This window comes from Polypterus senegalus, chromosome 2, assembly GCF_016835505.1.
Source record: "Polypterus senegalus isolate Bchr_013 chromosome 2, ASM1683550v1, whole genome shotgun sequence".
NCBI lineage: Eukaryota > Metazoa > Chordata > Cladistia > Polypteriformes > Polypteridae > Polypterus > Polypterus senegalus.
The window spans coordinates 94930068-94957695 of NC_053155.1; positions in this window are offsets into that span (position 1 = coordinate 94930068).

Below are 27628 nucleotides of genomic sequence, written 5' to 3' on the forward strand. Positions count from 1 at the left end.
TAACTGTAACACCCGGCCCTAAGGACAAAAACCAGAGTCATAAGAAATGCACCGGTCTTAAAGAGATAAAGCACACTAATTTTGTAATTTTTAAAATATATCATTAAGACTCTGTGAAATGTCTCTTGTTTTGTCAATGATTGCAATGGTTAATTGTTTTTAAATTGGCTTCTAGAAGACATAAGGATACACCCAGAAGCCCAACTCTCAGTTACCTATACTACCTTGAAAAACAGTTTGAAATAACTGCTTTTTATTTCCTGATGTCTACGTATGTTTAAATATTCTTAATCTTTTTAACTGAAGCATGTTTCATTGAATTATAAAACTGTTGTTGCTTTTGTGTTTTAAAAAGATGTAGTTTGATTATTTGCCTAAGATTGCATGATCACTGTCCACTGTCTTGTTTTGTCCAGGGTTCCTTACCAGGCTTATGTTTTATTTATTTTTTCATCTTTGAAACTGAATCATTTATTATGATTATTTCTGTTAACATTGTTCTGTTCAGTTGTCATGTAGTCAGTATATTTAATTAATTATTGTTTTTATTATGTCTAACAACATTTATGTACTGTCTCCTTAAACGTCTTTATGTTCCTTGTGTTTTGTGGATGGTTCCCCAAGAGGCAAGGCTACCTGTTAGTCTCCATTGTGGGACTGCCTCCAGCCCTATAAAGCCTGATGGGAATTGCAGTCCCTCTTTGGTACATTGTGTCTCCTCTGGTGAAGGAGGTTTGGTCCTTCTTGTGAGGACTGTGAATTATTACAGTTGTTGGATTTTTTGATTATTAATTGATCTATTTAAGGATTCTGATTACTAGGTTGTATTTTTGGTACTTAATTTGCTGAAGATTGCATTTTAGGCAACTCCTTTTTGTCTCTTGCTGCTTTTTTCAGCTTTTGTTCTTTATTTACCTTTTTTGCTAAAAAATCTTCAATTTTATAAAGATTCTTGTGAACTTATTGCAACCCACAGGCAGAATTTGTGCAATTTCTCCACCTGGAGGAACAGACTTTTGTGCTTTTCTGAGATTCTTTGCCATTGCTTTTTTATTTAAAGCTGTCTCTTCATTTTGGGGTCTTTAGTCAGGCCTTAAGCCTCTTATTTTCCTGGTGCAAGTCAGTTAGGATTCCAGTTTATAATTTTGTGCGTCTTTTTTGAAAGACTTATGTTTTTTCCATTTGTCTGCTGCAGCAGTTACAACAAAATGTACTACTGCTCAAGACAAAAAAGGGTGCTTTGCTGTAAGTTTGTTCAAACTGAGTTGCATTATGTGTAGAACTCATTGGAAGAGGTTGATGACGTTTTTTGCAAATATTGGAAAGTTTATGAATGACAGCACCTATAGTTCAAATTTGTACTGTCACACACGTGCGCATAGGAGACGGTCAATTAGCTTAACGGAGGGTAAGATTTCAGTTTGAGGGTAAATAAAGTGCACTAACATCTCTTCTCCCTCTTCCACAGATCAACAGAAGGGAAGCCCAGTTTAAACAGCACCAACTTCCACCCCCTGTCCAGACCACACACTTCTATTGACCTCACTTCAGCCATTCCCACATGGACCCACCTCTCCTTCAACAACAACTATTAGAAGCTCGCACCTCCTTTCCTCAGTCAGTCTATTTGAGACTCAGTCTTTTTCACTACTCGGTTGCTATTTAAGTTTGCATTACAATATATGGGGTGGACCCGCAAACCTTTCTCTCTCTTCTCCTTCTGTTATAGTACATATAACCATGTTAAGGTTTCTCTGTGCGTTTCTCTGTGTCTTTCTGTTCTCAGTTTTCTGTCTTTGTTTTTGTGCAATGGTTTCTTATTCTTGTCTTATGCTCCTGGCTTGGTGAAAGATTTTTTTTTTTGTTTTACCTTTGTTAATGGCCCCTGCTTTTATTTTTGACTACATTTCATTTCCTGATCCTATAATTACATTTTTTTTCACTGTTTCTTGTTGAGATGGTACATTTACTTTGTAGTTTTATTTTTTAAATATTGTTATATGAAATATTGAGTTTTTCATATTCTTCCTTTTTATTGGCATTAAAATTTAATCACTAACTGTGATTTCTATGCTTTGTAACTTTTTTCAAATGATATGTAGTGTACTGCATAGCAAGAAAACCATTGTTGCCTAACAGAAGATTGTTACAGAGATCTCCATCTCATACCCTTTTTGTGGAAAATCTGTGTGCTTTCATTTTCACATTGCTTAACCTGCATTTAGATCTGCTTTAAGGGGCAAATTTGATTTGTTATTCCAATGAATTGGTGGCTTTTGAGGAATGTTGGTGAGCATTCATTAATCTATTTATATCTGATTTGTTTCAATTTCAGGGGCCTAATGCATAAAACCGTGCATAGAAGTCACACTAAAACAAGGAGTATGCGGAAAAATGGAAATGTGCGTATGCACCAAAAAATTCAGATGCACAAAACCGTGCACAAGCCAATTTTAAAGCACTTCTGCTCCATAAATCCCAGTCAGCATGAAAAGTAATTCATGTGCATGTGCCTACCAACCAACCCCTACTCCTGCCATAATTTTGCATATTTTAATATTTAAATAAATATAAATATCACCTTCCCCATTCAGTGTTTGGTTAAAAGACAATTGCAAAAGCATGTGAAAAAAAGAATTTCAGCGAATGCGAAGTGTAGGCAAGGCAAAAAAGTGCTATTTGTTGGGTTAAGAAGTGGTATAAACAAAAAAAAGGAAGTTGATCGAGTAATACAGAGTGGTAGAGAAACTCAGAAGTTCAAGTTTTGAAAGTCAAACAGTGCCTGAAATAAAAAAGAAGTGGTCAGATATCAAAGTCGCTGTGAAAACACGAGTCGTAGCCCACCATCTGAGAATCATATGGAGGCGTATTAGGGTACAGAGAAAAGAAAAAAAATAGGAACATAGTGGGGAAAAAAGGTTGAAATGTACACTTTAATCTCGTAGTTTATTGTGTCACTAAAGTAGAACATCATAAACTTAAAATCAATATTTAATTTACTAAAATAACTAAAGTTAAATGCTTCATAGCCTATGTGTTCTATGTGCTCTGTGTGTGTGAATGACTACATGCTTCTTAAACGGGCTTTCTTTTATGCCGACAGGACACAGAATCCATTACATTCATGATATTACAGCTCTCTGAATAATTTAAATACTATGATGTATACTTGATCTAATTTTCATGATGAAATTAATTAGAGCACGTATTAAACATGGGGGCAGGGTGGCGCAGTGGTAGTGATGAGCTGGCACCCCATCAAGAGATTGTTCCTGCCTCCCACAAGATGCTTGCTGGGAAATGTGTGGCTCTCGATGAAATAATTTATTGCAGCAGTACTGTCTCTTTCAAATGTACTAACCTCCAATTCCTGTCCTTCCTTTTCATTCTCCAGGTAAACAATTGCCACACAATAAGCTCTGCTATAAATGTCAAGCCATCAGTAAGCTTAGAATGCTGATTTTTCAAAACGTTTAAGGAACATTAAAATATCTTTATGTTTAATTCATGTTTAATTATTCCATCCATCTATCCATCCAGGGTTGCGCCAGTCCCAGCAAGCATACAGTGCAAGGCAGGAACAATCCCTGGACGGGGAGCCAGCTCATCGCTACCGCTGCACCACAGTGCCCACACACTTAATTATTAACAGTATACATTATTTAAATAAAGTATCCCTTTTACTTTTCCTCCCACTGCTAATACACAAGCAATGCAAACATGTCAGCAAAATTAATCGTCCTAGGAGAGAGATGCCCAGAATAGTTCCTTTCAATTACTTGACATCTCTACATTTCATTCCTTTTCTGACAATTTCAATAGAATCTAGGAACCTGGGCTTGAAAAATATACAATATGAAAGCATAAGTGGCTCATGTTGTGCAATATTACAACTGTAGTGCACGTTTACAGTGAGGTAATTGTACTTATAGTACACTCATTTCTACAAGGAGCACTTGATGGACTGATTGAGTGCATTTAATGCTCTTGGGATGAAACTGTTTCTGAAATGCGAGGTCCCTACAGGAAAGGCTTTAAAACATTTGCCGTTTAGGATGGGTTCAAATAGACTGTGTGCTTGGCTGAGGCAGTGTGCGCTAGATGCTGTATCCCAATAATTCCCTTTCCGATCAGCTGCTGTACAGCTGTGATTCCACACTCAGATACAGTAGGTTAAAATACTCTGAGTGATGCAATAAGAGTAACAGCGCTAAAGTGGCTATGGTATTTGGAATAGTTTGCCCATTCTGTGGACCATTATATTGTTACATGTTGATTACAATCATCCATCCATCCATTTTCCAACCCGCTGAATCCAAACACAGGGTCACGGGGGGTCTGCTGAAGCCAATCCCAGCCAACACAGGGCACAAGGCAGGAACCAATCCTAGACAAGGTGCCAACCCACCGCAGGACACACACAAACACACCAAGCACACACTAGGGCCAATTTAGATACGCCAATCCACCTAACCTGCATGTCTTTGGACTGTGGGAGGAAACCAGAGCGCCTGGTGGAAACCCACGCAGACACGGGGAGAACATGCAAACTCCACACAGGGAGGACCCAGGAAGCAAACCCGGGTCTCCTAACTGCGAGGCAGCAGCGCTACCACTGCGCCACCGTGCCACCCTGATTACAATCAGATGCCTTAAAGTTATAATTCTTTGCATATATATGTACACTCACCTAAAGGATTATTAGGAACACCATACTAATACGGTGTTTGACCCCCTTTCGCCTTCAGAACTGCCTTAATTCTACGTGGCATTGATTCAACAAGGTGCTAAAAGCATTCTTTAGAAATGTTGGCCCATATTGATAGGATAGCATCTTGCAGTTGATGGAGATTTGTGGGATGCACATCCAGGGCACGGAGCTCCCGTTCCACCACATCCCAAAGATGCTCTATTGGGTTGAGATCTGGTGACTGTGGGGGCCATTTTAGTACAGTGAACTCATTGTCATGTTCAAGAAACCAATTTGAAATGAATCGAGCTTTGTGACATGGTGCATTATCCTGCTGGAAGTAGCCATCAGAGGATGGGTACGTGGTGGTCATGAAGGGATGGACATGGTCAGAAACAATGCTCAGGTAGCCCGTGGCATTTAAACGATGCCCAATTGGCACTAAGGGGCCTAAAGTGTGCCAAGAAAACATCCCCCACACCATCACACCACCACCACCAGCCTGCACAGCGGTAACAAGGCATGATGGATCCATGTTCTCATTCTGTTTACGCCAAATTCTGACTCTACCATTTGAATGTCTCAACAGAAATCGAGACTCATCAGACCAGGCAACATTTTTCCAGTCTTCAACTGTCCAATTTTGGTGAGCTTGTGCAAATTGTAGCCTCTTTTTCCTATTTGTAGTGGAGATGAGTGGTACCCGGTGGGGTCTTGTAGCCCATCCGCCTCAAGGTTGTGCATGTTGTGGCTTCACAAATGCTTAGCTGCATACCTCGGTTGTAACGAGTGGTTATTTCAGTCAAAGTTGCTCTTCTATCAGCTTGAATCAGTCGGCCCATTCTCCTCTGATCTCTAGCATCAACAAGGCATTTTCGCCCACAGGACTGACGCATACTGGATGTTTTTCCTTTTCACACCATTCTTTGTAAACCCTAGAAATGGTTGTGCGTGAAAATCTCAGTAACTGAGCAGATTGTGAAATACTCAGACCGGCCCGTCTGGCACCAACAACCATGCCACGCTCAAAATTGCTTAAATCACCTTTCTTTCCCATTCTGACATTCAGTTTGGAGTTCAGGAGATTGTCTTGACCAGGACCACACCCCTAAATGCATTGAAGCAACTGCCATGTGATTGGTTGATTAGATAATTGTATTAATGAGAAATTGAACAGGTGTTCCTAATAATCCTTTAGGTGAGTGTATATATATATATATATATATATATATATATATATATATACACACATAAAGCACTTTATATAAAGCACTTTTCTCACTACTCAAAGCGTTCAGCAATTGCAGGTTAAGGGCCTTGCTCAAGGGCCCAACAGAGTACAGTCCCTTTTGGCATTCACGGGATTCGAACCGGCAACCTTCTAATTGCCATTGCAAATCCTAGCCTCACAGCCACCACTCCATCCATTTATAAATTTATAAGCGATATGCGGTTCATTTCAGTGTTTTGATAAAGCCGCGTCATGGATGTGAGTCTATAAAGGGAAACCACATAGGAACAGTAGCATTGCTTTGTCACTGAGTGCCGCCAGTTTGCAAAACTGAGCCAAAAACTTGCATATCAATCAACATTTTATTACGCCATTGATTGAGCTGTTTTTATATATTGAAATGTGAGTGTGGAAACGAGCATATGCAACATTTTTGTGCGTATGCACCATTTATAAATGAGGCTCCAGAACTGAGTGATTTTGCTTTTTAATGCTTTCAAATGGTTGTATTGCAGATGTTTTCAATCTGCCACTAACTGATGCTGTTTGTTTTGTATCCTTCCATCCATCTATCTATCTATGAATTTGTAGCTGTTCCTAATTTCTAAGGATCATAGGCATAATATTTTATTCTTTTTCTTCCACATTACTATTGTTTTCTTTTTAGCTGTCGAGTCACACTGAGCATAACATTTGTAACATTGTCGATTAAGTCCATAGGAACACTTTGACCAGTGAAAGAACCTTAACAAAAAACTGAGGATATTTCATTACAACTCCTTTGCACAATATACCGAATATATTTAGGTTTCTACACTTGAATTAAAATTTAAATTAAAATTTTTGACTGGGGTGTCCTCTGTTCTTGACTTATTCATGTGAGTTTCTTCTCCCATATCTTCCAAAAAAACAGTTCCTTGAGGGGCTTATATTACATTTTATTACTATTACTTATTCTGAAGCTTGCAATTTTGTTTTGATCTGCAGCTAATAAAAATAAACATTTAGGAAAAAGAGGAAGCATTCAGTTGACACGTCTTTTCATAACTGACAAACTGAAAACAGCTTCTGTGCCGTTGTTGCTGTTAGGTAGAGTTGCTAACACAAGGTAACAGATGAGCGCTGTTGACTGTGCATTTCCTGAGCTCTCACACACCTGCCACCTTTCTGATCTCAGTTTCTCAACAATTTACTCTTCAAGATATAAAGGATATGGTGAGGGTGCTGGAAGGGAACATTCTTTATGAAAATGATGCCTTTGTACCTACCTAGCTGAGTTGTGTCTTGTCTGTTGTATTTTGACATTTACTGTCAGTTGCCTTCCAACATAAACTAATTTTGTTTAATTTGATGGTATTTTCTGTGACTGGCGGTTAGAATAAGGTCATTGTCCCTAATGCAGGTCATAAAAGAAAACTAAAGGAGACAGAAAGCTGAAAGGGAAATACAAATTTCTAATCTAATAACCAATAACCCTGCTAACCTGGGATGATCTCAGAAAATGGCCCCTACACTATCAGAGAAAGGCATGGGAAACAGAGAGAGTACTTGCTCTGAAAGGCACTATTCATAAAATAAAGATGGTGAAATATGAACATACTAGCCTTTCTCATACTAATAAATTTCTAAACAGGCATATGCCCCCCTCATATACTGCAAATAACAAAGTCTAAATGGACACATTTATCTAAATTTTTCTGCTGTTAACAATGCAAATAAAATCATAGCAAACAATCAACATTAAATCAAATCAGGACAACCACTTATATATCTTACATAAGTCTACTGTGCATCTTTAAACATGTACTACATTTAATTATGCGTTGGAATGTTTGTCTACATTTTGCTGCTGTTGCTGTGTGTTGATTTACTCCTAAAGAGAAGCCCAAACTCTTCAATGTCATCTCAAACTCAAAAACATCTATATTGGTTCTTTAAATTCATTAAGGAATAATTAAACATGAAATGAGAAATTAATAATAATAAATAAACAAAACAAGAAATAGTGATTACCCAAACAAAATAAAAACATACAAGACCTACAGTATAAGGAAAGAATTACAACACAAAAACAAAGTGAACTCAAAGAGTAAATTCTTAATCAACCATCCAACATCACAAAAGCAGTTATTTTCTATAAGAATACAGTTGTCAAAAAAGCCAAAAATCTTTGTTGCGATTAATTTATTACCAAATCTAAACAAACTTAGAGTTAAGCTGAAATTAGCATCTGTAAAGCAATACAAAAATGGCAAAACAAAGTAAGAAGTGAATTCTGAGTGATGGGAGCTGAAAGCACAGTGTGTACAAGCAAACTGCTGTGGCAAGCAGGAGTCTTATTTTGCTCAGGTGACTGCAGCTGTAATCTCAGCAGAAACTAGGAACCATTATTTTCAACATATTTTGGCTCTACAGAAAATATAATTAACAATATAAAAAAATGGGTTTGGGAAACAATCTAGATAGCAATGCAGTTGGAACCAGGAGTATGGATATGGGAGAACCTGACATGGTGAATTTGCACAATTAAAGCAAAATTATCAAGAATGATAAAGGCCCACCACTGTTCTATCAGCACTCTGACAGATAATCTTTAGAGCATGACTAAAAGATTTGCTTAAGAAAACAAAACAAAGAAAAAAGTTGGAGAACAAAATTAAATCAAAGTGCAAAACAAGAACCAGAAATCAAAGTTGGAAGAATCAAAAGGGTCAAAACCAAACACAACACATGGCAATAGTTTAAACAAGGTTGTTTTTTTCTTTTAGGGTGCTGGTATCCACATATCAGATACGGAAATAAACACAAAGTCAACCTTTAATCTGGGGGGTATTTTTCATATGTGGATTACTCATTTAGCCGGATGTAATTGTTAATGATTTGGCCTGATCCTGGATCTGTCAGTTTTTCGAAACTCTTGCTCGATGTATTGTCATAGCAGCACATCCAAATCCTCAAACCTGCTCAAAGCAGGTTTGTTCTATGTAAACAAGGATCAGCTCACACACTTAATCAGTGTCCGTGTGTGGAATTCATTCAGTCACGGCTTCACCGTTCATGAATAAGCAACCAATTGATTTCGGTGTGCAAATTATAAGAAGAGAATTTCATATTGAGAGGGTTTTGCACGATCGGCGAGATCCTTTATTGCTCCCGGAGGAAATTCTTTTCGAAAGATACCGCCTTAGCCGAGGGGGAATATTGTACCTCAAAGATTTATTAGCACCTTATATTCGAAGTAAAACTAGGCGAAGTCAGGCTCTCACAACCACACAGACAGTATGCATTGCTTTGAGGTTTTTTGCAAGAGGCACTTTTTAATATACTGTAGGCATACTGTACTGTAGGTGTAAGTCTGTTTGGCTCTGAAATATTTCCTTCAGGTTTTCATAGTGTTTCCTGGACACCTGTGTGTGCAGACAATAAAAGAGGTGTTTCATGCCATTGCAGGTACGCAGGCAAAAACACCCATAGTTCCATAAAGAATTGCACAATTAGCCTAACATTCTCATTACCCAGGATTTCCAAATATGATTGGGGCACTGGATTGTACGCAGATCTGAATAAGGGCCCCATCAGGTCCAAATGAGCCAGATTACATAAACAGTATTAACGTGCAGGTAATGTAACTTTTTGTAAGAGTTGAAAATAGCCAATAGGCATGTTGACATACAGTAAAATTGTTTGACCTACATGCTATAAATTCTTAGATGATCTGTGATGCGTCCTACCTTGTATCATATGTGGCCAGGGTCTGTTCATGACTCAAGAATTTTTATGGAGTCACACCTGTTTTGGGCATTTGAACAAGGTAATAATCTAATTGTAATTCATGGTGATGTGTGTATTGTATTCCCAATTTTTACATATACCATAGGTCATCATGATGGAATACTGCTTGGGGACAGGGGATATGCCTATAGGCATTTTCTGATGACCCCATTTCCTAACCCCAACCTTGGGCCACAAACTCATTATAATGCAGCTCAGCCTAGGACAAGGGCACACATTTAAATGACCTTTGGCCACCTGAAGGAGAGATTTCAATGTCTAAAAAGGCTGAGGGTTGCACCTGACAGAGCATGTGACATATTTGTTGCATGCTCTGTCTTACACAACATAGCGACCATCAGAAAAGAGAGATTCCCTGAGGTTTTGGTGCAGCCTGATGATGACTTTGACCCAGTGCCCCTTGAGCAAACCAGTGGCAGAGCTGCCAGAGACAGAATTGTGGCCCAATATTTTCAATGAAAAAAACAGCAGTGGTTTCACACAAAACTGATTTATTGTATATTACGGCCCTTTAGCCTGTAAGGAGGAAAACATAATTAAGGATACACTCACGCAAACACATATACATAATGGGAAAGAGATAAGAGAATTTTTTTACCAATTGTTTTTCTAGTATTTGTATCTGCAACTTCATTTTGGTTGTCCTCAGTTCATGAAGTTCCATGTCCTGCAGTATTTTCCTCATTTTTAGTTTTCTGTATGCGATTTTCTGTTGAAGATATCTCTTGTATAGAGCCCTCACATTTTTCTGCAAATAAATATGCAATTACAAATGCCTTTTTTCCTCTATATTGTATACACAGTATATCATTTTGAATTATTTTGTATAAAGTACAACAAATGGCTCAAACAACCTCACCATCTCCTTTTTTGATGTGGACTTTGTTCCAAAAAGGGACATGTGTGCTGGCTACAGGCTCCTGCAAAACAGTTATATTATGATTAGCACATGGGACTGATCAGAGTGGAGTTTGATCAAACATTATTTGGAAAATTTACCTCTCCTCCTGATGAATAACCATACACAGTGTCTTCGTCAAATATTTGACCTTCGTCAATATCTCGTTGGTCATACACAGGTTTTAGAGATATGCCATTCCCTGCAACTGACCCAACAAAAAAGAGAGTTATATGGAACATTCGTATGGCACACATTGAGGACAAATATATGCAATGACCATCCTTTACCTGAAATGAAGTGACCACTGCATCCTGCCATCTTCTGAGGGGCAGCTTGCCCCTGGAATGCCCTCAAAAAGGCGTATGACTCTAAAGGAGTACGACTTTATTAAGGTCGTGCTCTCTCATCCCCCAAACACGACTCCTCTTCTGCAGCCTATGGACCAGCAGGTTATCTCAAATTTTAAGGAGCTGTACACCGAAGGACTATTCGCCAGGTGTTTCAATGTGACCGAGGAGATGTCTTTGACCCTAAAGGAGTTCTGGAAGAACCATTTTAATATTGTTCATTACATCAACCTCATCGACAATGAGGGATTTTGAAGGATTTGAGCCTCCTGTTGTGGAGCCTCCTGTTGTGGATGAGATTGTGTCCATGGGCAAGTGCATGGGTCTTGAAGTGGACAATTAGGACATCTAGGAGCTGGTCCTGGATCACAAGGAGGTGCTGACTATGGACAAACTCGCTGAACTCCAGCAGGAGCAGCATAAGTTGGTCACCGAGGAGCAGTCCTCAGGGAAAGAAGAGGAAAGGGAGGATATAAAAAGTGATGCAATAAAAGCTGTCATGGAAAAATGACCACCCTGACAAAGCGGTTGCGAACAGAGTGATAAACATGATGAATGACCATGTCATCTCACTTTTCCGAAAAATTTTAATGCGCAGGAAAAGGCAAGTCACATTACACCGCTATTTCGTGAAGTCTGGTCCACCAGCTAAAGGGCTAAAAATACCAGAAACCCACCTGAAGGAGAACAGCCATCTGTCGCGGAGCCAGACTCTCCCTGAAAACTGTCACCTCCTCTCCGCCCAGTTCCTCCTCACTTCCTTCACGCCAGAACTCGACTCATGCAAGGTTAGTTTTCTTGGTTGTTTATGGTTAGTTTTTGTATAAATTAATGATTTTTAACTTTAATTTTTTTCCCCTGTGCTTAAATCGCATAAACAAAGTGTTTACAGCACAGTTCGTAAGGGTGTAGCACGAACTCTTGCAGTGTTAGTTTTCTCTGTTGTTCAAAGTTTTCTTAGTGTTATTCAATGTTTTTACATTTATTTTACTATTACACTGTGCATTCTATGTTATAATTAACTATTTTTGTGCTTAAAAATCTTAAAAAATATATATTTACATACGGTTTGTACGGTCTGGAACGGATTAATTGTATTTACATTCAATTTTATGGGGGAAATTACATTCGGGTTGTGACCAAATTGGGTCGCGTCCAGAGTTTTGGAATGAATTATGGTCGTGACCAGAGGTATCACTGTATAGGGAAGGTATTGCTCTGCCATAAATCTGAGTTTTAAATTTCACATAGGATGCTTTTACCGGTTACTGAATTCCTTTTAATTTGAATGCTTGCTACCTCAATGTTAATGATTTGCTTTATCAATTACAACCATCAGATATTGCAGATAATATGGTCACGATGGTTTTATAGTGTTTTTTATCTTGTTTTTTACCTAGCCTAATCATTGAATTTTACTTCTTCTTTCAGAAACTGACAACATACCATGAACAATGTCCTATTCTATTCAAACTTGCTTTGTTCTAAGCCTGTATTCTCTTAGATGTCATTGCAATGCCCATTGCTTTGATTGCTTCTCTTGCATCATTTCGTCTGATTAGTTATTTTTCTGGTGTCACCATTGCCATCACCATCCCAGCAACCCCCCATTCATAAGTAACTTATTACTTATCTATCTCACTTTGTTGATGTAAACAATTCTATCTAGATTGTCTTCACTTGGTGTCTCTTAGTCCTCACTGAGGTCCCAAGAACACATTTTCAGGTCCGAATCCATACAAAAAAAGTTGCCAGCTTAGACAATGAAGTCAGCAATAACAACATTTACTTATACATCACGTTTTCGTACATTAAAGGAGCTTAAAGTGCTTTACAATAATAATAGCTACAAGTAGCTGCAGATAATTCTGTTGACCTAATTGAACTTGTGACTCTTCTTCATAGCAGGCAGGATCTGTTGGAGTCTTGCTACACAATCAAACCTTTCCCTTCTGCAACCATCTCTCAATGAGAGTAGCAGTTTACTGCAGAAACACAACCAGCTGATTTACGCAATTAAAATCTTTGCACATGGGGACCACACCCAAAGGCTATGTGAAAAACATCAAGATTTCCCTGATATAACTTTCAAAAATAAAGACCTGTCTAAAATTTGCTGTGTATATTCCTGCTGTTTTTGTAGGCCTTCACAGAAGACTTACAATGAATGTATAATTCCCTACTGGATATGCAAAAGTCTGATTGATATATGTATATATTGTGACGGACAGCCGGGTCCCATGCCCCCGGCCTGCTGACGGGAGCCACCATCTGCTGTATGGGGCAGTCTCCCTGGCCGGGAGCCACCATGGACAGTGCAATACCTTGCGGAGAGCCAGCCGCCACAAGGGACGACCTACCAGCCCCACCCGGAGGTGCAATTAAGACCAGCTGGTCAGTCACCTGGAGCACTTCTGGGTGGGCTATAAAATGGGCTAACCTCCCCTCATTCAGCACCAGAATCGGGAGGAAGAGGACGAGGTTGCCTGGGAGGGGTGGTGGTGCCAGGAAGGGTTGTGTAAAGTCTGTTTTGTGCTTTTGGGACTGTGTTGGGCCTGTGGGACACGGGGAAGGCGTGCCCCACGGCTGAAGAAAAGAAAATAAAAACCTATTTGTTTAACACGTGCCTCTGCGTAAGTCTGTGCCGGGTCGGGCACTATATAGCGCCTTTTACAATATATATACACATATTCTCATTCTGGAGGTCCTGTGTAACAAGTCACAATAATAACTTAAAGTAAAAAAGACGTCATTTTTTTTCTGTTGTACTTTAAACAGTACGCATCTCACTAAAGCACTCAAGAAGGGCGTGTTGCAAGGGAATTACAGTACAAACAGAAATAAATCAGCAAAGACCTTGCTGTCTATTGAACTTAGTTACGTATTGCTGTACGTCTGCAGATTGAGCTGATATGCCATCCAGGGCATCCATTAATTTGTTCCTGCTAGGATATGCTCTCACTTCTCCAAACCTGACAAGAAGGCACAGAAAATGGATGATTGTAAGAGACTACAGTTCTGTTGCACTTCTGTGGGGATTAAAATCACCATTTTTTAATTACAGCTCAGTTACCTATGAGACCTTGTGAGAGATGGCCATTAGTTTATCCCGGCCAGCACCCTCAGGCAGCTAGATGGAGTCCTCCCTGCAGCATGGAGGTGCCCCGGATGCCCGCAGGGCTTTATGGAAGTTGGAGTGCAACTTCACAGCCCTGCTGGGTGTCATGGGTGCCATCAGAGGATGCTGCAGGGGGACAAGGGGTTTTCTATTTTCCCTATAGCCCAGAAGTATTCCCTAGTCACGGGGACAGAAGAACTGAAGTACTTCCGAGCTGAAGAAAAATAAGAGTTTTTATCTTACCCGGAAGTGCTATGGAATCACATGGACAGAAGGACAGAAGCACTTCCAGGCTGAGTACTATTTAACACTAGAATTACCTTAACCTACGAAAAAACTCTTAGCTCTGTCCTACCTTAAATCGCTTGTTAAATCTGTTCACACCTCTCCGCCAGTGTCTTTTGTCATCTAAATATGCTGTTAAAGACAAGCTGCAAGCAGCCAGCTACTCCATCCACCCAACGACTTGGAACGTGCACAAACTTCTCGCAGCTCATGTCTTGATTGATTATCTGGGAGTGAAGTGGAGTTTGAGTGTAAATAATAGATTGTTATTTAGAACACACGCATTTCATTTGTGTTCCGTTTCTACAGTAACCTGTGTAAACACATTTTTGAAACAGAAACGTTTTTCATATTCTAGTAGTAAATGACAAAATGTAGTCATAAACTATATAATGTATGAAGCCTGGAGTCAAAATATCAAAGAAACACTTTCACAAAAGTTACAAATAGAAACAAGCGCGCTTTTATTCAAAAATATAACTGCAGAAAAAAAAGCTGCCTTAGCATGCCACATTGATAGACAGTCACTACAACTGCCTGTGGCGTAATGGTACCAGTCGCTGACTGGTAATCAAAAGGTCACGAGTTTGATCCTGCACGACTCCATTTTGAGAAGTAAACTGCTCTTATTCTTACTATTTTAGAAAAAAACATACATTTGATTTCAGTCTGTAACAGCCGGTGTAATTTATGATACTTGTAAAGGTTAGCTTTGGTTTTTTTTTATTAACTTTTCATTCTTTTAGTCACGTTCAGGATCCTTCCCTACCCCCGCCCTCCCCATCTGACACTGCTGTTTTCACATAAAGACGCGCTATAGCTCTGCTGTGTATCACAATACATTCTCGTACGAATGCTTGCGAACTGAAGTGTCTGCGTGCACTTTTAGTGGCATTACAAGTGTATTTTTTGAGCATGCCCATGTCACTCAAACACAGGAACATATGTTGGTGTACAAGTATAACAAAACAAGTCCACTTTTATTCAAGACTATAACCGAAGAAAAAAGAAAGCAAGTTACAGTAGGCAGTTGATACAACAGCTTGCATGGTGCAATGCTAAGAACTGCTGATTTCCGATCTGTGATATATAAAATCATCACATTCAAATATTAACAATTCTCACACATCCTTCCTACATTTACGACATGTGTACTTGTTGCAGTGTACACACCTCTGTGCTATGGTTCCTATTACACTGGATGAGCGCCTGACACTGTACTTTCTTCCCTACATAAATAACATTCAAGCTATAGCGCGTCTTTATGTGATCCAGTTTTTCACATAAAGACGCGCTATAGCTTGAATGTTATTTATTTGGAGACGCACTATAGCTCAAATGTTGTTTATTTGGAGATGCGTTTTAAAGGGTGTCTGAAGTTTATAAGGTGCTATAAATGGGGCACTGATGGTGTGACCCCAGTGCTCATTGAAGAGTCCATTACAGAATCAGAAGTATTTGGCAAGTACAAACATGTACAATGAATTGTACTCGGTATGTAAGGTGCATACATAAAAATGACAAACATGGTCAAGCCAGACCAATTCTAAAGAGGACTAGGCGAAAATACAGTGGTAACACCCGGACATAGAAATGAAGATATAAGATAATAAAAAGAATAGTGAATAAATCTGTACAGAAACAATATGTGACAGAATTACCCAGTGCAGTGAATTACCATAGTACAATATTGAAAAGCAAAAAAACAGTGCAGTTGTGAGGGAGCTTATAGAGGACACTGATTAATGGCAACTACCACTACTTTTCAGCGGTTTTTGTGCCTTAAAGACTTGAAAGCACTTTCCATGTAGGCTGCAAGAGAGCCATGATCATCTTATGTTATTGACTATGTAGTCTGGTCTGGTGCAAGTCCTGAATGGCAGTAGACAGATAGCCAATGCTTTCCTCTGCCAATCTGACAATACGCTGCAGATGTTTTTTTTAGATCCTGGCAGAAATTGAACCAAAACCATACCATTACAGATGAAGATGGAATGGAATGGATAATAATTGCACCAAAATATCCTGCAGGAAAAATGTCTGGAAAAGGCTGGAAGGGCGAGCACAAATTTCTTCAGTTGTGTATTTCAAAACACAAAGTTAAGAAATCAGAAAAACAGATAAAGGTCTGATTCGGGGGTCTTCATAAGAAACGTAATGATTTACAAGAATCGTCTAAATTTTTGGTACACTGTATTAATCCCCGAGGGGAAATTGTCTTTTTGCATGAAAGGTCAGAACACTGGGTAAGCAATTGTACAGCGTCCCTGGAGTAATTTTCAGGTTAAATATTTTCGATTATAATAGAAACGTGTCATGTGTCTACTCCAGTTGCCTATATTGCTGACCCCTATTTTTTTTTTAAAGTTTTGTGAAAACAATCCCTAGTATCCCATTAGGGGGTGAACCCCTGGGTAAGGTCGATGTGGCATGCACAACTTCAAGTCCTTCTGTACGTTTTTGCCAAAGACACCTATTGATTTACCCTTTATCATGTATTTCATGTCTGGGAGGCCGAAAATGGTGGGGTGGTGGTGGGGGCTCTAAAAAGCTCAATGGCATTTATAGCTAGACATCAAGACCAGAAGAATGGTCTCTTATACAGTAGATGTGGATATTTTCTCATAATGGTGACTAAGGAAGCTTCAGGCAAAGCAAACTGAAGTGATTTCAAAACATTCATGAGTACTTCTTATTAACACCACAGTCTTTCTCTATATCGTATGTCAGTTAGTGTAGCCCATATCTTTAGGTGACGATTGACTCATGTTCTTACAAAAATAACACAAATATTTCTGTTTTACAAATGTATATTTCTTTCATTTAAAGAACTACCAGTGGACCAGTTAGATGCTGCCGTTAGAGCCTCTGATGTATTACTGGGAAAGGCATGAAAAACAACATCTCCAGGTTGACAATTCAGTCTTCAGATCTAGCTTGCTGTGTGACACGGAGCAGCTCATTTAACTTGCCTCCACTCTAAATAAAAAGACAAAGTCAAGCAAAATGACACCTTATATTGGTTAACTAAAAGATTACAATATTCAAGCTTTTGAGGCAACTCGGGCCCCTTCTTCAGGCAAGATGTAAGGAAGGGGCCTGAGCTGCCTCGAAAGCTTGAATATTGTAATCTTTTAGTTAACCAATATAAGGTGTCATTTTGCTTGACTTTTCACTACATTCATAATGGCTAACACAGTACAACACCCTAGTACTATAGAAAGACAAAGAATTGAATCTACCGCAAATCTGGACTTGTAAAGCAACTTAGAATAGATTCACTGTAGAAGCTCAGGGTATGAAATACAGCTTGTGACAGATAGGGGGCGCTGTTGTCCACTTCAACCCTCAGATCAGACGACCAGACACCAGGTAAAAGTCCAAATAATACATTTATTTGTATAATAAAGTACACAAAGCACCTCCACCTCTACTATTCTTTCAATAATCACAATAACAATAATCAATAACAATATTCACAATCCACAATTATCTTCCACACCTCCCAGCTGCTCAGTCACCCTTCCTCCCAACTCGGCCTACTGCTGGGATCTCTCACAGTCCTTTTATACTTCTTGTGACCCGGAAGTGTTTGTGTCCCTCCAGTCCATGTGACTATATTAACACTTCCAGGTTGGGTAAAGCTCCTTTTCTTCAGCCCGGAAGTACGTTATTTCCTCTGTCCCCTCGACTGGGAAGTACTTCTGGGCTATAAGGCAAATAGACATCTCTGGGCCTCCCTGCAGCGTCCCCTGGCGCTCCCCACGTTATTGAGCAGGGTTGTGAAGAAAGACTCCATTGTCCACGATTCCCTGCTGGAATTCGGGGCACCTCCATGCTGCAGGGAGGGCTTCATCTGGCGGCCTGGGGGTATTGACCGGGATAACCTGCCGGCCATATACCACAAGCTACTGCATGAAGTGCAGAACCATCCCGCTGTCAGCATATGGGCCTTTTATAAGCAGTGCTGTCACATCACTTCACACACAGACAACAGTGGTTCAGGGCTCCTGGGCTAAAGAAGATGTCTTGGTCCTCCATTTTCTGTAAATGTTTTATTATTACAGGCTCATGCAGCGTCAGAGAGTCTCCTGGAGGGATAAGTCAGGATGTCTGCGGGTGGGACATGTGTTCTTTTACACTTACATATATGCCCGTTTGCACTCATCCTGGACTAATTTAGTTTCAAAATTAATCGAGCCTGCATATCTTTCAGATAAAGGTAGAATGATGCAGGGAAAAATGTATAAACCGTACGCAGACCTCGTCTAGGAATTTAGCCCTCGTCATAACAGGGGTGAGGCAGCTCCCAGTTGCCACTGGGCCTTTAAAATTCCCTGCTGTGTTTGACATAGATGTATATTTTATTCTTAAGGATAATGCTGTTTTTGTATTGTTGTTTCAGCTCATCTTTGTATACTCAGTTTGTCTTGCACACGTGAGCTCACGCCAGCCACTGCCCACTACCATTTGCAGGACATTCTAGCAAGCATGTGATAAATTAGGGATGTCACCAAGTCCAGGAAGAAGGTTTTACACTCACTATTTTGGTTTTCTGCCCCATGCATGTTTCCTATACAAAATAAAATTGAGGCTTTTTGTGTATTAATAAAGGTTTTTATTTGCATGTTTAGTAAAAGTTAAGCCAGAGTCCAGTATGGTAAAGAAAACAATTTTGATCAGCAAAGGGTCCTGTTGAGACACACTACTAGAAAAGGCTTGCTTCATCACCCTGAAGTATTAGAAACATTAAAAGACAATAGGCTGTCAGATTCTATAAGACACAAATCCTGGGGAAATTCTAAATGTGTTCTTTCGATCAGCTTAGTGGGAATGGCATGCTTCTCTTTAGTCAGAGTTGTCAACAACTGCAGTATTTTTTTATAAGACATGTGGTCATGCTGTTCTCAATATGTGACTGTGGTTAACAAGAGGCCTCCTTCCAGTATGATATCAAATTTGAAAAACAGTGAAGGATAGAAAGACTGTGTTTTATTATTGTTTTTTTTATCATCTTTTTCTTTTGAGCAACTTGGCACTTTTGAACTTTTAAAACTTCACAGTGTGTTACCAGAGAAATGGCCAAGAACAATGAGTTTCTGAAGTAAAAAAATATCCACAACCTCCCAAATGGACCACAAAGCCTGAATGCGTACAGAACTTCTTTGTTTCTGCAAACACGCTAAAGTATTCCAAACATTCCAGACAAATAAAACGTCCATTTATGTTACAGATCTTTACACATTAAATAGTTAAACCTTGAACAGTCAATTAATCTGGATTGTTTTGCATATCATGTAATGCTTCTTCTCTGTCAGCTTTTTGTCCCACTATACTAACATTATTCATTAGTATTTTAAGAAAGCTTTTTTTATTTAGCTTTATGATGACACAACACAAGATGCTGATTAACAAAACTAGTCCTGCATTCAATATTAGACACTGGGCGCTTTCTCGGTTTGGTCAGTGTGCCTTTGCGTGAGTTTTTGCAGCCATTGCTAAGAAGACAGAAGGTATTAGATTTGTGTCGGCATTCTGAATTAGTTGTGACTGCACTGGTTAAGTTTTTACCATCCAAACACTACTTATGATGAGGCCCTTCTGAGACTTGGAGGACAGCTGGCATAGTGTGATGAGGGAGTATTCTCTTATCACTTCGATTTTGCTTGTGATTTATGTTTTTTAAATGTTTAGACCAGTGGCTGAATTGGAAAAAAAGAATTGTAGTTCTTGTTGTGTATGCTGGATAATCAGGCAAGTGTGAAGGACACACTGATATAGACAGATTATATATACACCTTATATACTGTATTGTCCAAACATTGGGCTGGTAACATAAAGTGAAGTGCTGGTGCACACTACTATGCGTTACATTAACTATCAGTACTCATTAAGTAAGAATGGGGAAATACTGGTACAGAATACTGGCACATAATAGTGCCCTTCAAACTCTACTTCTTATTATAATATATTTTATTTATTGTGCAATGCAAAATATTATTATTAGCCATATCAAAGCATGGCTAAGTATGTTAAACATAGTAATTTGTTTGCACCTTCTTACTGAGCTTACTGGATGATTTTGCTTTTGTCAAAGATATTTATTAAACCTTTTATAGTTCTTACTTTACAAATAATATTTCATCTGGTGAATTTTGGAAGTCCTGAAGATAAATGCAGGTAAGACCAAAGCAATAATTTGAAGCAAAGCAGCAAAAGGTATGCAGTCGCTTCTGTAGAGGAATCAGGAAACACTTAATCCAACACAAGGGGGTGAAGGATGTAGTAACATAAATGATGCGGCTGTTTGAAAAGTGGTCTGCCGGCAGCAAAAGCAACCTTTCTTTATAGAAAGTAAGTGCAAGGTTATATGCTTGAGATGTTGTGGAGAAAACAGTAACATTCGGGTGGTTGGGTGACATGTTGAGGTCAGATTGGGGTGCAAGCTGGTGATATTGAGGATAAGAGAGGCAAATTTGGGGAGCTGTATCCCATTGTGGCTTTCATAGAAGCCTCTCTAGCATTGACGGAAAATGTTTATGAAAGCTGTATGATGAACTGTATTCTCTGTGAGAGTGAGACATGGCTGATGGAGGCAGAATACAAAGCAAAACTAGAAATAATAAAAATGGGAATGGCTAGGTGGATGTGTGGAGTGTCACAGAATAAGAGGAAGATGAATGCTGAGTTAAGTGTGGTGGAAATAGGTCTTGTGCTATGGAGAAACCAGCTAAGGTGGTCCAGGCATGTGGAGCAAAAAGCAGAGGAAGAGGAAGGTATACCAAGATGGAGGTGGTGGGTATGAGGCTCAAAGAGAGACTGAATTGTTGTGATTGAAAGTTGTGCGGAGTGGTTTGAAAAGAATAGGAATAGGAAAAAGATTTGGGGGTGCAATTGGCTTGTCTGGGTAAACCTGGAAATGCCCATTAAATAAGTGGTGGTGATGATGCATCAAGGTGACTAAAGAGCTCAATAAAAAGTCAGATTCAGTCCCATCTGGTCAATCATTGTGTGACCTTAAACTTGTAACTTAACTAAACTGTACGTCAATTCATAATTTATGGATTGAAAAAGGATCAATGTACATGAACTGTCTACTTGTAATAGTATTGGATGTGCCCTCACATCGTTCTTCTGGTCCCTTTATAAGTATAGGAACATCAGAATACCACAGAATATCATAATTGATCAGATACACCTCTTCAGAGAAGTGTACCCATCTGGAAATTTAATACCACCTAACATGAGGATAGAAGACAGAAGATGGAACAGTGGAACAGTGAATTCAGTGTAAGGCAGTGTCTTTCCCAAAAGCAGTGTCTTTCCCAAAAAAATCCAAATGCATAAATTTGTGCGTTCGCCAACTTCCACGTTCTTCCGCTCCATAAATCCTGGTCAGCGTGAAAAGTAACGCATCTGCACGCACCTGCTGCCCCACCCCAACTCCTCCCAGAATTACGCCCCTTTGGATATACAAATCAATATAAATAGCCCTTAAGCTCAGCGTTCCGTGAAAAGGCAATGGCCAAAAGATGGAGGAAAATAGCAGATTTTCAGCAAATACCAAGTGGAAGCAAGGAAAAATGTACTATTTGTGGTATGGTGGTATAAACAACAAAAGGAAGTTGATCGAGTGACATTGAGTGTCGGAGAAACTCGAAAGCTCAAGTTCACAAAGTCGCACAGTGCCAAAAATACAACAATACTGTCTCTTCAAATGTACTAACCTCCAATTCCTGTCCTTCCTTTTCTTTCTCCGAGTAACCAATTGCCACACAATCAGCTCTGTAATAGATGTCAAGCCATCTGTATAGGCTTAGAACGCAATTCTTCAAAACTTTTAAGGAACATTGAAATATCTTCGGAGTACATGTTTAATTATTCTATCCATCTATTCTTCCAGTGTTGTGCCAGCCCAAGGAAGAATACAGTGTGAGTCAATCCCTGAACTAGCTAGTGATGCGACATCATATCCACACATTTTATTATTAAACATATAGATTATTTAAATGATGTTAACATTTTATCTGTATAATGTAATAAACATATTTTGCTGCATTTCATCTTAAAAATGATATCGTCATCATTTGTAAATACACAATTTATAAAGTGCCTCAGGTTGTGCAATATTATAACTGTATTGCAAGTTTACAGTGAAGTAATTGTACTTATAAGTACAAACAGTTCTACAAGGAGCACTTGATGGACTGATTGAGTGCATTTATAGTTCTTGGGACAAAACTGTTTCTGAACTGTGATGTTCCTACAGGAAAGGCTCTGAAGCGTTTGCCGTATGGGAGGAGTTCAATAGACAGTACGCATGGCTGAGGCAGCGTGTGCTTGATGCTGTACACTGATAATTCTCTTTCCGATCAGCTGCATGACAGCTGTGATTCCACACTCAGATACAGTGGGACAAATAGTCTGGAGTGGTGCATTGAGAGGAATAATGTTAAAGCAGCTATGGTATGTGGAAAAGTTTGACCATTCTGTGGACCATTATATTGTTACAGGTTAATTACAATCAGATGCCTTAAACTAATAAACAATATGCAGTTAATTTCAGTGTGTATGATAAAGCTGCGTCAGGGATGTGCATCTAAAAAAGAAAGGGAAACCACACTGGAACAAAAGCACTGCTTTGACGCTGGGTGCCGCCAGTTTGCAAAACCAACCGGAGAACTTGTGTACGGCAACCTTTTAGCTGGCGTGAAAATGCGTGTGGCTTTATGACAAGTTTAGGTTTTATATATTGCGATTTGAGCGTGGAAACAGTAGTACGCTCCTCCTCCTAATGATATCCAGACTGGAAGTACAGAGAGCACCAGAACCTAGCCACATCAGGATACATCCAGTAGTGACACTGGACGTCACAAGTACAAGGACCACTTAATGATGTCAATAAAGATTGAGAACAGCCCAGGCAGTGGACATAAAGGATGACAGAAGGATCAATATCCAATTTGCTTCAGGAAAGAGGGTCTGAGAGAGAGAAAGAAGGAACCCCAACCCATTTAATTATGGCACAGCCCTGTGCCTACCACTATTGAGGAGATCCAGGGTGTTTGATAGAGTTGCAGAAAGAAAATTATCTGTTGTATTGTGCTTTAATAACGAGCTTTACTCAGAGATGTAACAGTATGGTGCCCCATGCAATGGCACCGTTGCACAGCTTCAGCATACCTAGAGCCGTAACTGTATGACCAGTGCATTGGAGAATTGGCACGCAGACAATGATGATTGTTTGAAAAAACAGAATTCTGGTTTATTCCAGAGGTGCCAATATCTGTTTACAGTAATGTCTTGCAACTACATATACAGTCTAATGTAAGATCATTAACAAAAACAACAAAAATAAGTGCAGATGCTATAAACAAAAAATTCAGTGAATCCAAAGGAATAAGTGATGAGAAAAATATCCAACAACAATAAACAAAAGCCTTCTCTTCCTCCTTCTTTTTCAACAGATAATTCATGAAGGACAGGCAGAAAAATAATCAAAATGAAAAAGTGAAAAATAAAGCACCCACAATCACAGATAACTTTCACCAAATATCCTTCTATATAAAAGCGGTCGGGTGTCCTTCCGTCCCGTGTGTGCTACGCAGGCGCGGAGTTTCACACACGCCCCGTCCATTTTGCAATGCACAATGGGATTTGTAGTTTCGTTTTTCCAGGTAAAAGATGATTTTCTACTCCAGACTGTGCAATATCTTCTTCTTACTATATAAAAGCGGTCGGGATTGTCCTTCCGTCCCGGTGAGTGGAAAACGTAGCGGTATTCTGCTTATCACAGACTGAGTACTTGCAGCTTGTGGTACGAAGCGACATGATGTGAGCAGAGTTCTGGTGCTCCCATCGTTCCCTTGCTTTTGTGCGCAATGCGCTGGAAAAATAGACAAAATTATGTCTCTGGAAATAATTAATGTTGATGGAGTACAAATGCCTCACCGTGTAGTAAATATCAGGGGGGTTCAAAAGGGCGACCTCAATATAGAAAAAAAGATCAAATTTCATCACAAAAATAACAAAAACTACGCGTATTAAAGTAATACCGCTCAAATGCAATATAACCAAATTAATGAGTTTGTATAAAATATCAAATTGATCTACATATTGAATTGCCTTAAGAAGTGGTCAACTTAAAAGTCGGTCGCCTTAAAAGGCGGGTCAGCCTAGTATCTATATAAAGAAGTAAAGAAGCCTGAAGACCAGTCAAAAGACAACCCTGGTGGCCTGGACTACCGTTTTAAATCATTAGCTGCCTTGCCTAACCAATCAGTTTTCACGTCTTCCGGGGCCTCCAATAGCAAGTGATGCCAAGTCACGCATCCCATGCACTCCTCTGATCAGGTGCAGTTGTATTGTATCAAACCTTCACCTTATCCCACACACACGTGTATCTGTCTTTGCATTGAGGAACCCCTTGTCTTACTGTCACTAAGCTGGGTCTTCTGTTTCCAAGACTGACAAACTTTTACCTATCAGTCAGTTAGGACTTAAACCATTGGAGGGCAGTGCCAGAGATACCCAGAATGTTCTTCTTTCTGGACAGTAGAATGTCATATTTGACAGTGTCCAATGCGATCTAACAGAATTAATCTGCTGGTTTTTCCAGAGTCTACTGCTATAAGCAAATCGTTGGTTACCTGAAGCAGAGCAGTTTTACACCTGTGCTGCTCCCTGAAGCCAGACTGAAAGGGTTCCATTAATTTATTAGAAGTTAATTAATTTATGAGTTTGGAGGCTACAACACTCTCAAGAATTTTTGATTGAAAAGGAAAGTGAGAAATAGGCCAAAGCTGTTAAGAATATCAGCATCAAGACTAGGCCTTTTTAACATTGAGGTTACAGAAGTGATTTTAAAAGTGGCAGGCACAAAGTCAATGGATGAATGTATTATTGCCATAACAGTCAGATTGTGTCATGAGAGCACGATTTCAGAAGTGTGGTGGGGATGGGGTCCAGTACACAGGTAGTCAGCCTTATCTTACAATGGAGGTTGTTAACAAATGTGACTGGTGAAAATTTAGCATAGAAGCTGGATGGAATAGGAAAACAGGGAAAGATATAAATGGATGATGGATTTATGTTGGTTGAAATATTTATCTTTAATTTTATTATGAAAAAAGTGGAGGAATTTTTCACAGACTTCAGTAGAGGAGGTAATTGGGTCAGAGGCAGGTTGAAGTAGTTTATTAGTTTATTATCTACAGAGAACAAATCCCTCAGGTTATCATGGCCACTTTCTATTATTCTCCCATAATGCATGTACTTGTCTGCAGTTAGTGCATCCCTGTAAGCCCTTTGATGATCAGAGAAAGTATAGATCTGTATTGTGAGGCTAGTGTTACATGACATTCTCTCAAGGTGTCAGCCAGCTGCTTTCAAAGACTGTAATTATGAATTAAACTATGAAGCTGAATGCTTAAAGGAAACCTTGTTCTGTTTTAAAGGAGCTGTTTTATCTAGTGCTGAATGAAGGGCTGAGTTATAATAGTCAACTGGACTATCTATTGCTGATGGAATAGGGGAAGACAGAAAAAGATCAGAAATGGAATCAGGAAGGGTAAGGAGACAGATATTTTAAGGTTTCTGATAAAAATTTGACATTTACAGGTAAGAAGAACAGGAGGTAATGAGACAGTGAAAAGTACAGCATTATGGTCAGAGAGGCCCACATCACTGCTTTAAGTGTTGCCAATAAATAAGCCAGATGTGCAGATCAGATCCAATATATGACCACCAAAGTGGGTAGGAAAATCAACATGTTGCACCATGTCAAAACATTCCAGTAAGGACAGGAATTCATTCCTCAGCTTACATGTAGGAGTGTCAATATGAATGTTGAAATCACCAAGAAGAATGACTATCTGGTAAAGGGAACTTAAGCGAGTTAAAAGTAAGTCAGATCAGATAACAAAGACCCATTGTATTTTGGTGGATGACAGAGAACAATCAGTAAGATAGGACCAGAGTGCGTTGTCAGTTTAAGAGCCAGACACTCGAAAAACAATGGACCATCAATTGGGATTCTTTTGATGTTTGATTCAGATATAGCAATTACTGTTATCCCTCTGCCTTGTCTTGAGCCGCAGGCCTCCGTGAAGTAAATGTATCTGGAGGGTGTTGTATTGGTAATAGACATAAATTAATTTGGTTTTCTGTTAAGTATAGCATATCAAGGTTGCAGTCTGTGATGAATTATCATAGCACCAATGCTTTGCCATTAACACTAGAAATACCAGAGCCTACGAAAAAACTCATAGATCCGTCCCACCTTAAAACGCTTCACACCTCTCCATCACGTCCTTTGTCTTCTAAATTTGTGGCTAAGCAGCAAACAGCAAGCAGTCTGCTATCACATCCCCCACCAGTGCACAGTTTTCTCAGCTCAAGTCTGTTTACCTGCGTGTCAGTTGCTTGGAGTTGTATAGAGTGATAAGTCAAGCAAAATGACAACTTTTATTAATACTACATCGTTATTTTGACTTTTCACTTGCATTTCATGTGTGTTTCGTGTCTACATAGATCTATGTACACACATCGTTAAAAAAGAAACGTTTCTCATGTTTTAGTCATAATTGACAAAATGTAGACATGAAGTTTATAATGTGTGAAGCCTGAAGTCCAAATATCAAAGAAACAGTTTCACAAAAAGTCCAAATATAATTGAAAAACAACCCATGTTAGAGTGCGATATTGACACGGATTTGCTAAAAGCGGTGTAGTGGCGCAACGGTATCAGCTCCTGACTGGTAATCTGAACTTCACAGCTTCGATTCTAAATGAGTCTGTTTTGAAAAGTGAGATACAAGTATTCTTACTATTTTAAAATAAAAACATACATTTGATTCCAGTCTGTAACAGCCGGTGTAATTTATGATACAATAGAACCTCGGTTCACGACCATAATTCGTTCCAAAACTCTGGTCGTAAACCGAGTTGGTCGTGAACTGAAGCAATTTCCCCCATAGTATTGTATGTAAATACAATTAATCCGTTCCAGACCGTACAAACTGTATGTAAAAATGTAAATATATGTAAAGATTAAGCACAAATATAGTTAACTACACCATAGAATGCACAGTGTAATAGTAAACTAATGTAAAAACATTGAATAACACTGACACAAAACACTCAGGCTCCCTGCTCAGCTACACGAGCTGGCTCGCTCGCGCTCTCTCTGTAGCACACACCCCCTCTGTCAACAGCACGCACTCGCTCTCTCTCTCTCTCTCTCTCTCTCTGAACAGAGGCGAAC